The 15,164-nt window shown below is 36.4% G+C and overlaps 1 protein-coding gene across 3 annotated transcripts in view; it reads left to right on the top strand.

Annotated features, from left to right (window-relative positions):
• GALNT1 (polypeptide N-acetylgalactosaminyltransferase 1) overlaps positions 1–15,164 on the top strand; it is an 88,780-nt gene that overhangs the window by 16,595 nt on the left and 57,021 nt on the right. Inside the window, exon 2 of one of the 3 annotated variants that reach the window (XM_065830952.2) lies at positions 8,193–8,366. The exons of 1 other annotated variant lie outside the window; for it this stretch is intronic. The gene's annotated coding sequence lies outside the window, so the exon portion shown is untranslated. The remainder of the gene's footprint in view (positions 1–8,192; positions 8,367–15,164) is intronic. One more of the 3 variants, XM_071804391.1, reaches the window with a different exon arrangement.

Genomic DNA, 15,164 nt, shown 5'->3' on the forward strand with positions numbered 1-15,164 from the left:
TCTAGGAAGAAACCTTAAGATTTGCGGTGTGATTTGGAAAACTGCATGCTGGATTGCTGCATTGCCAAAGACTGCATTAAAACAGGAGTGCTTTTTTTAGAAGAGCTAATTCATTAGTTTATTGTTGCAGTTTCCTCACCCGTGTTATGACAGTGTTAATAGCTCTCCGTATTCTTTTTCAACTACCTGTTACTGATTATACAGAAAGGGACAAGAAGGAATTTAGGATAGGTATTACTAACCAAATCCATTGTTTTGGAAACTTGATAACATTGTGCTTCCTGTGTTCCTTTGTGGTAAACAAAACTTCCTGGAAATAGGGACCATTATCTCACCTGAAGTCAGAAAATGTTTGCCTGCCTAATTCTACTTAGAAGAATGAATTTTTTTTTTTTTTTTTTTGTTGTGAAAGTGATCTTCCTACTCTTGCAAATGAGAAATTATAGTAATTTGTCAGCTCAGCCAAATTTCGGATACTGTTGGAAGCAGCAGAGCTTTGCCTGGAGGCAGATGAAGATACCAGAAACTAGAATTTCTGTGGGAGACTTAGCATTTGTGTATGAAGACATATGTTTGCTCAAGCAGCTTGTTGTTTTAGGGTACATACTCTGTTGACACTGACAGACAGTCTTACTGAAATGCTTTAAAACTGGCAGGAGGTAACAAACTATTCCCTCTTCACTTCTATGTTTCTTCCCGCACCACAACATTTTTGTTTTAAATAGAGCATTAATATTTTCAAAGAACTGAGTCCTCAGGCCATAGTTTTTTTTCCTAGGGGAGGTTCTACATGTTACTTATGTGCTTTAGGGTGTTTTTTTCTGAAGGTTTACTTTTATGTGCTGTAAGCTTACTGTTCCCTGAGTTAAAGTCCTCCTAATAAGCAGTGTGTTACTTTGGACTTCGGAGTTACGATATGCTTGTTCACCTCTTAAACAGCTGTCTCTAATATTTTAATTACATACTAAGGGACTAATGTTGTAATGTATGATAATATAGGGCTTCATAAAAGCTTGTAGACAAGAATACCATTTTCTCATTTTACTCTTTGATTAACATGTGCTAATTACATCTTGCAAGAGAATACCTCCTATTTGATTTGTGAGGTTTTTAATGGTTACATTTGGTTTCTAAGTTAGTAAACATATAAACAACCCTTTTAAGCTGTGCATACAGCCATAAATTATTTGGTTTAGAATAAAGACTCCAATATTTATTTTGCTATTAAGGTATAGAGCTGAATAGACAGTAGACTGTCTCTTATGCCAGAGTGCTGGAAGAAATAATTTCTCATTGTCTAAACAGACATAATTAGATGTGTGGAGTAGTGGTTTTACTTTGGGGACTTTCTACCACTTAGCACTTTGTTTATTATCTTCATGAGAAAATATTATATCAAGATATTTTGTAAATGTTGAGAAGCATTGTGTAAATTTGACATTTGCTTTTACAAATTTACTGGCTGATTTATTTCAAATACTGCCTGTTGTGAATGGGAGGTCCTAGGATCTTGCCTGAATACATCCCCCTCTCACTTTTCTCACTCCAAGTAATATGCTATAAGTACACACTATAATAATCTGTTTGATCTTCAAAAAGCCTAAGCCTTTGGTAAGAAGTAGAAGAATTCTGTAGCTCCCTTTATGTATAGGACAGAGTTGCTCTAAAGTTATTATACCAGTCGTCTGTTGCCACTTGCAGACTTGATTTCTTGGCCTCTGGAAGGCTGAAGTTGTGATTTTCTAAACACCATTAAAGTAGCATATTTGTCAATATTTTTGCATGCCTCTGATCATTTCTGAGGTAATGGGAAATATTTGTAGTTATCTCACTCTCTGTTCTATTAAAAATTACCAGTGGAAATGGAGAAACTAGATATGACCACACCTCGGGTACATTTTTTTTCTAAACTCTACTGTCCCATACCCTCCCCCTGTGAGCTTTCCTACTGCATGTGTGTGTTTGGTTTTTATCAGATCAGAAAATGAAAGATTACAGATTATTAGCTGAGTATTATACCTGTAAATAGAGCAGGCAGCTTTCCTGAAGGTCTCTGTTCACTGTTGAAGAAAGCATTGATCGTCATAGGGCATGCAATTTTACTGAACGTTTATGAGGGCAGCTGTGATTGCTTTTTAATGTAGCTATGCATTTAACTATTTTGTATTCATAATTAAATAGGAGTTTTTCCTCAGTAGATCTGGGAGCTTTTTGCCTGATGAGGCAGGGAAGACTAGAACAGGTTAAACAGGAAGGATCATGTTTCTCAGTTGAAGGGATACTATGTTTGTTTTCCAGTGTTAATGTCACCTATGCTTTTTCTAGTGAAGAACAGTACTCTGAAAGTGGACATTGAGTCATATTCATAACAACTGAATGAAGAAATCCACTTTGTGTGCATACCTATGTACATGTCTATATAGGTAGCTGAGGTTAATGCCAACTGGTATACTGGAGGGAGTTGATGATTTTGCCTAGTTGCTGCTGCTTGGTTTAAGGCTGTTGCCACACTCACATTTTTTGAGGAAGATGACTACTTGATCTCTTACACCAAGTGATAATTATCTGATGTCTCCTGAACTTGATGTGACTCATGGTGAAGAATTGCCAGTGAGGTCTAAAGTCAGTGCTTTGTATGCAGGAAATGTGTTACCTGTAATGTCAGGGGTGTGCATCTGCTGCTGGTCCCACCTGAGAGCTCGCAAGTAGGGGGAGAAAAGACAAGACTGTTGTTTGAAACTGTTGTGGAATAGGATAGGAAGGTGGAGATTTTGAGAACAAGTACAGCTCAGTCTAAGTTTTCGATAGCCTATTATAATAGAAATATTACAGAAAAACTAAATCACCCACTCTTTATAAACAAACAAAGCAAACAGAAAACTTGTAGTTGACACTTGATCTTATTTTCTTGACTTCTGTGTTCCTTCATAGTGAATGCTTTGTCCATTGAAAGGGCAGAGAGGTGTCCAATGCATTTTGCACTGTGGCTCACATCCTCCACACGAATTGCGCTGTTTGCTTTGCATACTTGTGAAACAATGAGGGTAGTGTTTCCTGGTGGCTGAAGAGAATGTGCAGAGCGTGTCTGCCAGCTCGTGGCAGTCAACACACAACTCTTTGTTGATAGTCCCTCTGAAGGCAAACATGCCCGGCCCATTGATGCTCTGTGCTCATACTTGAGGCTGGTGTACATTAGTGCTTTCGAAACAAACTGGTTTTGGTGATTGCTTTACTAATGTTTTTGAATCATGATAGATAGAAAGACTTCCAGCATCTCTACAGACCTGTAGTGCTGCTCCTGATTTGCAAATAATCTGTTTTTTGTCTTTCTGGAGAACAGTTGTGAGGTTATGAAAGGTACCTTTTATCTTTTTTTTTTTTTGAGTTGTGCAATTCTGTGTAGGTTGTATGAATTATGAAAAAACTATTTTTTATAGTCTAGAGAGATTTGGTGATGATGCTGAATATGATAGTAGACACTTTACTGATGAGAGCAGTAGCTTGTCTGGTAATTATTTTTTTTTCTTACGCTTTCTAGCAGTGTAGTACTCTCAAGCAAAGTGAAAACAAGCTTTGCTGTAGTCTTGATTTGAGAACAGGGGAGGAGGAAGCATTTTACAATTGACTTCTAAAAATAATATTTACTTTAAAAAAACCCCTATGGGTTCAATCACTCTTGGTCTCTTTCATACAGTGCTAGTTTTGGCTTGTGTTGGTTAGAATCAGTGTCCCCAGAAGACAGAAGGCCTGTGAGAGGAAGGCGCTGCTGCGTTGTTTGCATGGATGTATTTGCCAGAATTGTTGCTTGGTTGGTGAACAACCTATTGTCTATTTTCTGACAAACTGCATGCAGGAAAAAAAATCTTTGGATTGTCTCCATGAAGAAAGATTTATTCAAATTGTTATTTTCCTTGCTGTTTTTCTGTATAACAAAAAGCCATGGAGAACTACAGAATAAATCTCTGGTGGTGCATGGGTTGGGGTTTTTTTGGGGGGTGTGTGTTTGTTTGGGGTTTTGCTTGTTTTTTTAAATATATACTTGGTCATTTCAGGACCAACAGGTAGCAGATGTGTCTTTCTCAGTGTTATAAATCTGTTTTCTCTGGAAATTCATGACAGGCTAACAATTTTCTGTCCTTTTCATGTGTTCCTGTTCACTCACTTGCTCTGATGTTTTTGACCATGTGCAGGGTCATACCACTGGACTGAGCTGGTAGGAAAATTAAGCTGATGAAATAGAGTTGGCTGCATACTTCATGACAGCTGTGTGATTTTGTGTGTGTGGGGAGGTGTGTCACTGAATAAACAGAAATGGGAAGATAATGCATGACTAAAAAGGAAGAGGTGAAGTGGTAAGTGGGGTAGAGAGTGACAATAAGGAATAGGTTCTTCATTGTACGTAAGTAGCTCTGCATGATTGCTGTTATTAACATTAAATATGTCAGGAGGAAGTTCTCCGAATAATGGCAATGCAAATATTGAGGCTGTTCAGTCTAGACACTTACTTGAATATGAGACAATTATATTTTGCACTCTACAAACACTGTGGCTATGAGTCTGGGCAGCATATCAGAGTGGCTGGCTAAAATTGGTTTAGGTTTAAATAAAAGCTCAGGGTATTGGATTCCCCTGAAAAGGCAATTTTCAAAAAAAAACCTTTTTGTTGTTATGTGCCACTTACAAAAGCTGGGGCACCCACTGTGCAGAGGGTCTGGTGCATGTGACAACAGAACATTTATCTCGTGGTAATGGAGTACAAAATGGGGCAGTCAAAATTACTGGCAAGGGAGATATCTGTCTAGAATCATCCTGAGCTAGCATTAATCCTGTAAAATACTTGGAGTTGATGTGAGAACTTATTAACAGAAGCTGCCTGGATTCCAAATTCCCAAGTCGCAGCTCCAACAAGTTCATTTGAAGTCTTGTAGGCTATTTGGATGCACAGTTTAAAGCACAAGTACTCTTCCGCCTAAATAGTGTAGCAGTGTAACATGGTTTGGAGCACTGAAAGGTAATATCTAGTGGTAGCCTTAATCTAAGTATTCAAAACTGCTATTGCAGCAGATGCTTTCTTGTTTTTCTTTACCTACATGTTGTCTTATTGGTATCCAACTCTCCTAACCCATTTGCCTGTCTACGTCAGCAGTGTCCATAGATTATTACTTCTTTTTTCTGTGTTACATCAAGAAAAGAAAGGGCACAGTGCATCATCTTCACCTTGATTTCTTTTGCTTGTTTCTGGCCAAAATGGCTTTTGTTTTGAGTTGGAACCATGAGAAAATCACCAACCAGTTCTATGTGCATACTGTGTCTTAATTTTTGTTCTTGACAGGATGTAATGGAAAATCCAGCTAGAGTAGAAACATACAGAAGTGATGTAGTTACAGGTAAGACAGTCCTCTCTTTGAGCATGTAGTATAGGGGAACAAATTTGGAAGCCTTATTGTGGAGATCAGAAATGCGTAATCAGGCCAATCTAACTTCCTTTACAACAGGAAGCTTGTGGACTGGAGAAAGCCACACGTGATAATCTTGCAGAGCAAGCTAAGGAAACATGGCTTAGATAAAAAAAAGGCTATTTTAGGATCTGTGTAAAATCATTAGGTTAACAGTAGCCAGAGTTTTATTTTTCAGTAGTTCACCTTCAGCAAAGGAAAACATATTGTATGGGATTTTGTGAAGTTCTTTTAGGTTATTGTTCTTGTTCATGAACTGGGTAATGGCATACTAGATTATTATAAAATCTGAAGATACTAGGTGTTTGGGAATAAACATAGGTACACAAAGCTGGAATTGCAATTCAGAGGAGTCTTGAATGCTGGAAAGACGTCCTGAAAGAATAGGATGTGATTTAGAAGAATAAGTGAAATGCTTTACATTTAGGTCAAAATAACATAAAAATAAAAGATGGACAAAATCTGTTTAAGTTGTTCCTGCCACCTCATTCCTCACCCTGATCGAGGACAAGCCATGAATTATAAAATGGAAGTTAACAATGCAGCATTTTGCAGAAAGAAGTGTGTGTATGTATTGGCATGAATAAACAGTGGCATAATGTAGAGGATATGTGGAGTTGAACTTTCTGCTCTGTTCTGTGTTGTAAGGTTAAAATACTGTGTCAGTTTTGGCTATTGTACTTCAAGAAAGATGAAGGCACAGTTAATTTGCCTCGCGAGGGTAATGGTAATGGCTGGTGATTTAGAAAAATGGTATGTGCAGAAAGAATGATTGAATTGGCATTTTGTAACCCAAAGAAAAGATCAAGGGAAATGATAAGCTTTTAAGTGTGTGGGAGTTCACTACAAAATAGCAAACATCTGCCCTTGGTAGATGTGCCTTGCTTACTAATGGCAACATGTGTGTGTCCTGCTCTCATTGTTTGCATTTTGTTTGTGTGTTTTAAAAGACCTATTTTTGTCCAGTTTCTGAATAACACTGAACAAGGAGCCTGTTGTTTTAGGATCCTTTGAAGAAAAATATAAATTAGCAAAATAACTTAAAATCAGTTAATCACTTCATCTAACCAGATAGATGTATAGATAGATACTAGTTAAAATTCTTGAACAGATAGAAGAAAAGTTGCTCCCAGATTTGCCAGCCACTTATCCAGAAATGTACTAGTTTCCCCATCTGTAAAAATGGATTGTGTTCTCCACCTCCATAAAGCACTTGAGTTTTACTGAAGAAGGATGTGTGAGTCATTTGATTGGGTAAAGGCGATTGGATCTCTTCAGAATTGTCATGATCTCTTAAAATTTAACACTTTGAGAAAGGTAACAATTATGTAATTTATGTTGGATGTCCTGCTGGGTATGTCTTGAGTCATCCTGTGAATCTGTATTTTTCTTACCCCTTTGAAACGTCACTATTTTTTTAGATTTGGTAAAAATTGATATTATTGTGGGAGATCCTTAGCCAGCTCTTGTAAAATTCAGACTGTAAACCATTTCTGTGGATATAAAACTGGTTGCTATCCCTATTGTATTAGTATGCTTTATGAGTATTTTGGTAATCTATCTTCAAATGTAGAACAAAATTAGGAGTTGAGATACTTTTCCCTTTCTACAAAAAATGGGGAGCTGCCACAGTACTGGGATAATAATGTGTTTCAGAGTAAGTGGTTGACAAACATCTTTCCTATCACTGCCAATCTTGGCTTTCCTTACCATGTGTTTCCTCTGTACTGTCATGTTATGGTGTCATCATCTTATTTCTTTTTTCTCCCTTTTACATAACTTAATCTGGACAGACAATATATAAAGCTAACAGTTTAAACAGCTAGAGCGATAAACCTGAATAGTTTAGTAGGCTCATATATAATATGGCAAATACAACACATAAGCTCATAACATATGGCTAAATATTAAGTGTAGGCAAGTTACAATTGCATTAAAAATGAAAAAGTCTGCTTTTTTATCTGCTAAGATATTTTATTTACTTTTCAGCTGCTTAGAATTTTCTTCAGATGTTGCTGTATTAACTAGGTAAAGGAACAGATTTAAAGGAATTAATTCAATATTGCTAAAATTTTAACATATAACTCTTGGAAACCCTCAGGCATAGTTTTTCAGGTGTCACTTTTTTTTTAGAAGTGAAAAAAACATTACTTAAGCATCAGGTCTGTGTTAGTTTAATAACACCTTTTTATTACAAAAGCTGTCATAAATGCTAATGTTTAACTTGTGGGTGAGAGGAAAGAATGTGAAAAAACCTACATCTATGAACTAGAATATGTATGGGAAAATTTAGTCTGAAAGAATGATCATCTGGGGAGCTGCTCATGTGAACATGTGCTATTGAGAAGGCTGTTTTCTAGCCTTATCAAGAGCAATTCATTGTTGTTTGTGCTAAGTGCTCATGATTGGATAGAGGGCGACATATATAGAACTCAAAAATAGATAAATGCTTATTTGAGAGGACAGGCAGTCCTCCCACTTAAATCATATCATCTGAAAGGCTAAAAAATTTTGATGACTTGTTCCACCTCTCCACTCTACCCTACATATGTTGTTTTCCTCACAGGCTCAGTTCACTGCCTCTTCTCAGAAGCAGTCTTTTGGCTCCTTCTCCCTTGCATAGGATTTTGGATTTTGAACTCTTAAATGCTGGATAACTTTCCTTCTCTTCCTCTTTACCTCAAAATCTGCCAGAATTGAGTCTGGAACTTATCTGAATTTCTGTTCTTCTTCTAGGACAGCCTTAAGACCTTGTGGATGGAAGACCTCTTTTGCTTCTACGTTCATGTCAGAATGGCCTAGGCCAGTCTGTTACTCTATGGTTCCTACCACAGGCGCTCTACAGCAATGTATTGGGATTTTGCCACCAGTGCTAGTGGACTTGCAGATGGCTGTAAACCTGCAGAGGAGGTTAGTACAAAATGTGATCCAGGAGTTTTATGCTTTGATGAGGTCCATCTGCTTTGGATATATCTGAGAGCAAAGAGAGTGCTTAGAGTCTGCCTATATGCTACTACTTTGCATATTCCGTATGTTTCTGTTCCTTCAGGGTCCTGGGGGACCAATTCAGTTGTCTGCAGCTCATAAACAGGTGTCCATAAGAATCCCTTTAGATATGAGTAGAAGCCTAATTTATCAGCTACTGCACTTGTGTCTTGGTATTGAAAAGTACAATATCCAAGTGGGTAAAGTACCTCGTTTTTGGTTCTCCTAAACTTAACTTTACTCTCTTAGTATGATATCATCTTGAAAAGAGTGATCTAGGCCAATGAGCTGGAATTCAGATAAATTTTCCATCCAGCTGAACTAAAAAAAGCCTGTTTTTTATTATCTGTGTTGTTACAGTAAACACAGTTCCCTTAAAGTATCCTTGTCAGACAAGAGAGGACTTATTAAACTACCACTGTGTAGTCACTAGCTGCACAGTGAGGGGTTTAACAACTAATTTCTTCTTAAGCCTTCTTTCTGTGTATGTCTCCCACTTGCTACTGGTGTTTTAAGCTTGATTGAAAGAAGATGGACAGCCATAGTTTAGTGAAACAGACGGGCAAAGCCGTGGTACAAGTCTGTTTCCTTTGGCAGAAAAGATTAACCGCTTCAGTTGTAGTAATATTTAGTATGCCGCATATTGTCCTCCACTTTATAACCTTGGCATTGGCATTTTGTGCTTATTTTCCGCCTTGATTTTTTTTCTTTCCTGGAAACCTGTTAGCACCTCTCATAAGATTAGTTTTCACAGACTGAGTTCTGAAGAACTCATTGGGGCGAACTTTGAAGTTCAGGTTCAGTTAGGTACAAAGGAAAAAGCCTGGTTCGGGGTTAAGTGGATCCTTTTCCAGTCAGCTTCAGAATATCTTAACCTGGCACGTACTCTTAATTTCAGTGCTTAAAAAGTATAGCTTGAACAAGCATCAGTTTAGCGGGGAGGGAAAAATAGATCCAAAATTACTACCTAGTACCTTTAAATAATAGCTGAAGCTACTCAGAATTAAAAAATCAGGGTGAAAAAAAAAAAAAAGCTGAGACACCACTTCTGTGGTTGTAGACTCTTATCATGAGTTTAACAAAGGAACAGATTTGCATGAAAGTAGCCGCTGTTGGGTGTGATACCTGCCTGGTCTGGGTCTGCACTGGGGGACTAGTGTGGTTGAAAAAACACAATTGTTCTTGGTTATTCTTCAGTTGTATCAGTTCCCTGATTGAGTTTCTTCGTTGGTGTGTAAATTTTTGCTGGCAAAGCTGAAGGCTGGCATGTTGGAATGAGAGAGAAGATGGAATAGACAATACTCATGCAGTAGTGTGTTGGTGAATCTTTAACCATGATCTAACCGAGTAGTATTGCCTCTCAGGCATGTCTGCTCTCTGTTGTAAAGATTCTAGTATCTTCAGAGAAGTTGAATATCTTTCAGAAAAGTTACTGAAAAGTAATTTTAAATTAATTGAAGCACGAAAGAGGATTTAAAACTATCTGATTTAAATTAAGTTTTTAAAAAGTGATTGTATTACTCAAATGCTGTGGTCTCCAATTTACGTATAGCTGAGTTTGCAAATGTTCCATCATATTCCCTTTTCTAATGTTTTCTGACACATTAGCCTTTTGACCTGTTTCTCTTTTGGCTTGTAGTCAGGTATGAATTTTGAATTGTAAAAAAGCTTAAGTCGCTACCAGCTTCATACCTTCAAAAAATGTGTCAAATACATTAGCTGTTTTCCAGAAGTTGTAAGGCACTTTGTAAAAAAAAAAAAAAAAAGTGCAAAGTAATAAACACCTGACTATTTGAAGGAACTTGAGTAATTTAGTGATGCTTAATACATATCTGCTATATCTAATGCTATACTGATTGTTTTCACTATGCAACTATGCAGAAAATTGTTAGCATCAGTCTTACCGATACCTAGGAAAAAAGTGAACTCTTTCAATAAATAATCTTTCTGACTTAAATTGCATATCACACTCCAGATTTCTCTGGACTGCTGCACAGTGTAACAGATAACAAATTCTAAATTTTATTTACTTTTTTTCCCTTACTGATGCAATACTTATCTCTTGATATGGCTATTTCATTTAAATTTGCCAAACTTTTTTCATATTAGTATGGAAACTTACAAGTTAAACTAGATAGAAGACCTTTTTTGAAATCACTAGCTGTGAGACTATAGTATTGAAATTTAGCATGTGAGTGAATCTACCATTTTTCTTCTAGAGAATTAAGAAATACAATACAGCAACACTGAAAAAGTGTTTGTTACAGATTGCTGAAAATGTAGCATTTTCCTGTGAAAATGACTTTGTTTAAATACTTTCTATGATGTAGGTGAAAACTTTTTTTTTTTCCAATGTTATTGTTTGTTTTTTTTTTTTCTTTTTTCTAGTACTTTCACAAAAGAGCTCAAAATATGGTAGGTTTGTTCTTGTTTAAAAAAAGTGTATTTTTGAAGCTGTTGATAAAACACGATTGCTTTTTTCTATAGAACTCAGCTTGTTTCCATACTACTGCTTTTGATCAAATGTGAACATAAATGTCAATTTTTATTTTTTGATGAAGCTAGAAGTTGGGAGAAGTGCTCAGTGGTTCTCTTTAGCCTTCGGAAATCCAAACTGGAATTCCCTGCACAAATTTAAGGGAGTGGAGCATCTCCCTTATGAGGAAAGGCTGAGGGAGCTGGGTCTCTTTAGTTTGGAGAAGAGGTGACTGAGGGATGACCTTACTAATGTTTACAAATATATAAAGGGTGAGTGTCATGATGATGGAGCCAGGCTCTTCTTGGTGACAACCAATGATAGGACAAGGGGTAATGGGTTCAAACTGGGACACAAGGGATTCCACTTAAATTTGAGAAGAAACTTCTCAGTGAGGGTAACAGAACACTGGAATAAACTGCCCAGGGGGTTGTGGAATCTCCTGCTCTGCAGACGTTCAAAACCCACCTGGACACGTTCCTGTGTAACCTCATCTAAGTGTTCCTGCTCTGGCAGGGGGGATTGGACTAGATGATCTTTTGAGGTCCCTTCCAATCCCTAACATTCTGTGATTCTGTGATTACAGCAACTTGATACAAGTACGCAAGAACTGCTTTAAATTTATATCCACCTGTTTGATATAGACCTTTTTCCTTCTTGTTGTATCTCATTAATCCTGGTATGCCTTTTATAATGGTGTGTCCCAAGTGCAGAAGAAAGTTCATTCTGAAAAAACTATAAAACCAAGATGTTCTTTGTCACACTTGGCTGGATTTAAATGCAACATGTTCTTCAGCTCAATGTTCATATTTTGTGTTTTTAAGTTTCAGTAAACCAAGTCTACCTGGTGGATTAATTTTATTTTTTTGGTTAATTGGAAGTACTACTTTAGTGACCATGAAGATGTTTAAAATATTTACTGTAGTATTGGAGATGAGTCTGAGAAAAGGTGTACCCAGCATTTAGTTTGTTTGAGAATACTGACAAATTGGCTTCTAAGTATTTTTATAGAGTTACCTAATATATCTAGCTTGGGGCAGGAGGGAGAGGACAAAGTTGTTCACAAAGAAATTAAGAGACTGGATTTCTTGTCCTTTTTAGTCTTTTTTTTTTTTCCTATATATAATTGTAGTATTCTGCAATTGAAATTCATTCTGCTGCATATATTGCCTTGTTTTTCCCATCAAATTTCTGCCAGTCTTTCATTGACTATTCAATTGTGCTTTTTGGATTTTTTTTTTTTTTTTTTTGGTATACCGATCTAACTTTTTCATGTATTCATATTTTCTGGGGACTTCTACTGTAAAAATGGTTTCATCTGTTTGTATTAAGACTGGCACATGACCTGGGTGGGTCAAATTGAGTTTTTTCCCTACCACCTGATAGAATGTGGAAGCTCTGCCTGCTGATGACTTATAATAAGCTAGATGTATGTTTGTGGTCAACTACAATTTCTATGCTTAGGTCCATAATTTATAACTGTCTGCTTTTACAGTTACAGAAAGACATATTTGTTGGATAGGTGAATATTGTGTGCTTCAGGTTTTTTGAATGATATGGGCAGCTGAATATTTCTTAGACAGGTGGGGTTTTAACTATTACTTCTCCTCTTTCCTCTTCCTTTTCTTAAATAGTCTTGATTGCTGCAGCAACAGAAGATGACTTTTTTGGATTGTCTCTACTTCACCTGTTGTCTGCATTATTGTTTGCTTGGTAGCAACCTAGGAGATGTAGACATAACAGTGGGGGAACGAGGGTGCATCTGGTGCACAGAACAGAATTGGTTAGAGTTGCTGCCTGCCTGAGAGTTAAGGAGAGTTTGCTTGCTTGAATATCCAAGGGAAGAGTGCAGTGGAAAGGAAAAGGAGAGTAGGCTTCTGTTGTGAGAATTTCCCAAAATGTGAAACTAGCCTTTCAACATTTCAAAGTAGACAGTACTGATACCTCTGTAAATTCTCTTGTATTGTTAGTCATCACAGGTGCTTTGGCATATAAACCTCTAGCTCACCCGAAGTCTGAACTCCAGAGTTTAAGCTCTGGTCTTGTGGAAATATCAGTGTCAGTGCTGGAGACCAAGATTCCATGGGGACAAAGAAAGTATCCAATCCTTTAGTCTGGAAGTGGAGCCATTCCTGTATTGGGCTGTTTGCAAAATACTGTACCAAATTCTTCTTTCCTTGTTCTGTCTTGAAAATGATCCCAAATTCTTTTCTTCTGGTTTATCTCTCCAAAGAAAAACCCAAAATATAAGCATTGTCTACCTTAGAAATAGATTTTACATGGACAAATTTATGGATAGTTGAAGAAAATCTCATGATAGTTCTTTTTATACCATATATACACTCATATGGGTTGACAATGGCAATAAAGAACTTAAAGCATGGCATTTCTCAAGCTTATTTTGTCAGGGATATCTGGGAAGACAGAATTAAGAAAAACTAAAACAATTGAGTATAAGTAAGAGGGAAAATGAAAGATAGATGTGAAGAATCTTATCCTTAATGCAATACTCTGTGTGTTAATACAAAATAGTTGTTAGCAGCCAAAGTTACCTGCTGAGCAGACAGCTCTACGATGTGAAAACAAACTTCATGTGTGACTGTATGCCTAATAGCTATATGGCCTGTCTGTATAAATACAGCCATTTGCTTTCTGTGTAGAATTTATATTTGCTATATTTCATAGCAAAGGGACACAAGTTTTTGTGAGAAACATTGCAATAATTTTCATGAAGGTGTCATGAAATTAGACAATGCTAGCTTGTCTTTTTATTTGTTTTCATATCTGATCAGCCTTTTCTTTCTAGTGAAAAAGAAGCAAACATATATTCTGATTTTTTTGGGGGTGCTTTTCTTTTTTTGATAGAGATCAGATGTTTTCTCTATAATTAAGAAAGTATTTAGTCTTGAAAAACTGCTGAGCTACTTTTGGTTAGAATTTTTGTGTTTCCCTAGGCATGGTAGGTTGTGGTTTTTTGTTGTTGGGGTTTTGTGTGTGTGGTGGGTTTTTAGTTTTTAAATATATAGATATATATAAAAACAACAATCTGCAGCATCTTTGTTAAAGGACTGTCAAGCAAAACTTGTTAACAAAACCTTTGAGTTCTTTACCCTTTTTTTTTTTTTTACCTGAGACAGTATAGCCCACCATGTGTTAAATGATTGTCATCCTCATTTTGTCAAATTATATTTCCTAATTCTTTAAGTCTTCATGTTCAGTCACATGCATTATCCTATTCAGCAGTTTTTCACTTGATATCTGCCTGTATTTGATTTGTCAGCAGGTTCTGCAGTTATTCCAGGCAGAATTCAGCCAGCTTCTGTAGGATTAACACCATGTGGCCCCAGCACATACTATCAATTTTTCTTTACCTGTATTGTTTTCAGAGCTTTTCTTCTAAAACACTTATAATTTTTGTAATATTTTCCACATATATTGAAGGCAGAGAGAAAATGCTCTTTGAGTGTATTTATTTAGTATTTATTCAAGTTCCCATTCTGAATTTTTAATCTGCAACAGAAAGTTTTCAAGATTAGAGGTTTCTGCAGTTACTCACATAAGGAGTTTACTACTATTTGCCCTACGTTTCCGGAAGTCTCCTTTATAATCTTTTTTTTTTTTTTTTTTTTCGTAATTAGCCAGTTCTGTTTTTCTTTAATTCAAATTCTTGGCCATTAGTGATTCATCCTTAATGATGACTTATTTGCCTATGTAATTTTGTGCTGTCCTTAAAAGTGTTTGAGGAATTAATGAACAATTTTATTCCACTCTAACTTTTCACTTTGATACATATCTAAATAATAATTAGAAGCTTTATGGAGATTGGATGTTTTGGAACATTTGAGGCTTAGCTTGCACAATTTAACAGTTTCTCCTAACATGAGGAAATATCCAAAATGGTTTTATAAAAGATTTATTCACTTGACTGTTCATAGTCTGCTTAAGTCTTTGTCTGTGAAAAATATGTAACCAACTTGGTGATGGTGAATTCTTCTGACCTTTAAGTAGTCAAAAATTTCTCATTGAAATTTGTGATACTTTAATACTGACATCTGAGTTGCTAGTTTTCTTCGCTTCTATCTTAAGACCAGAGCAGAGAGTAAATTCCAAACCCCTTTGTCTGTATCTATCAGTGTTTTCAGGAAGAATCTGCTTATTTCTGCAAAATACTTCAAAAGCAAATGCAACCTGATGTTTGTAACTGTTGACATGTGCAGACTGAAGAAAGTATCATCTGCAGAAAATTC

Source organism: Patagioenas fasciata, chromosome 2 (genome assembly GCF_037038585.1).
Source record: "Patagioenas fasciata isolate bPatFas1 chromosome 2, bPatFas1.hap1, whole genome shotgun sequence".
Classification (NCBI taxonomy): domain Eukaryota; kingdom Metazoa; phylum Chordata; class Aves; order Columbiformes; family Columbidae; genus Patagioenas; species Patagioenas fasciata.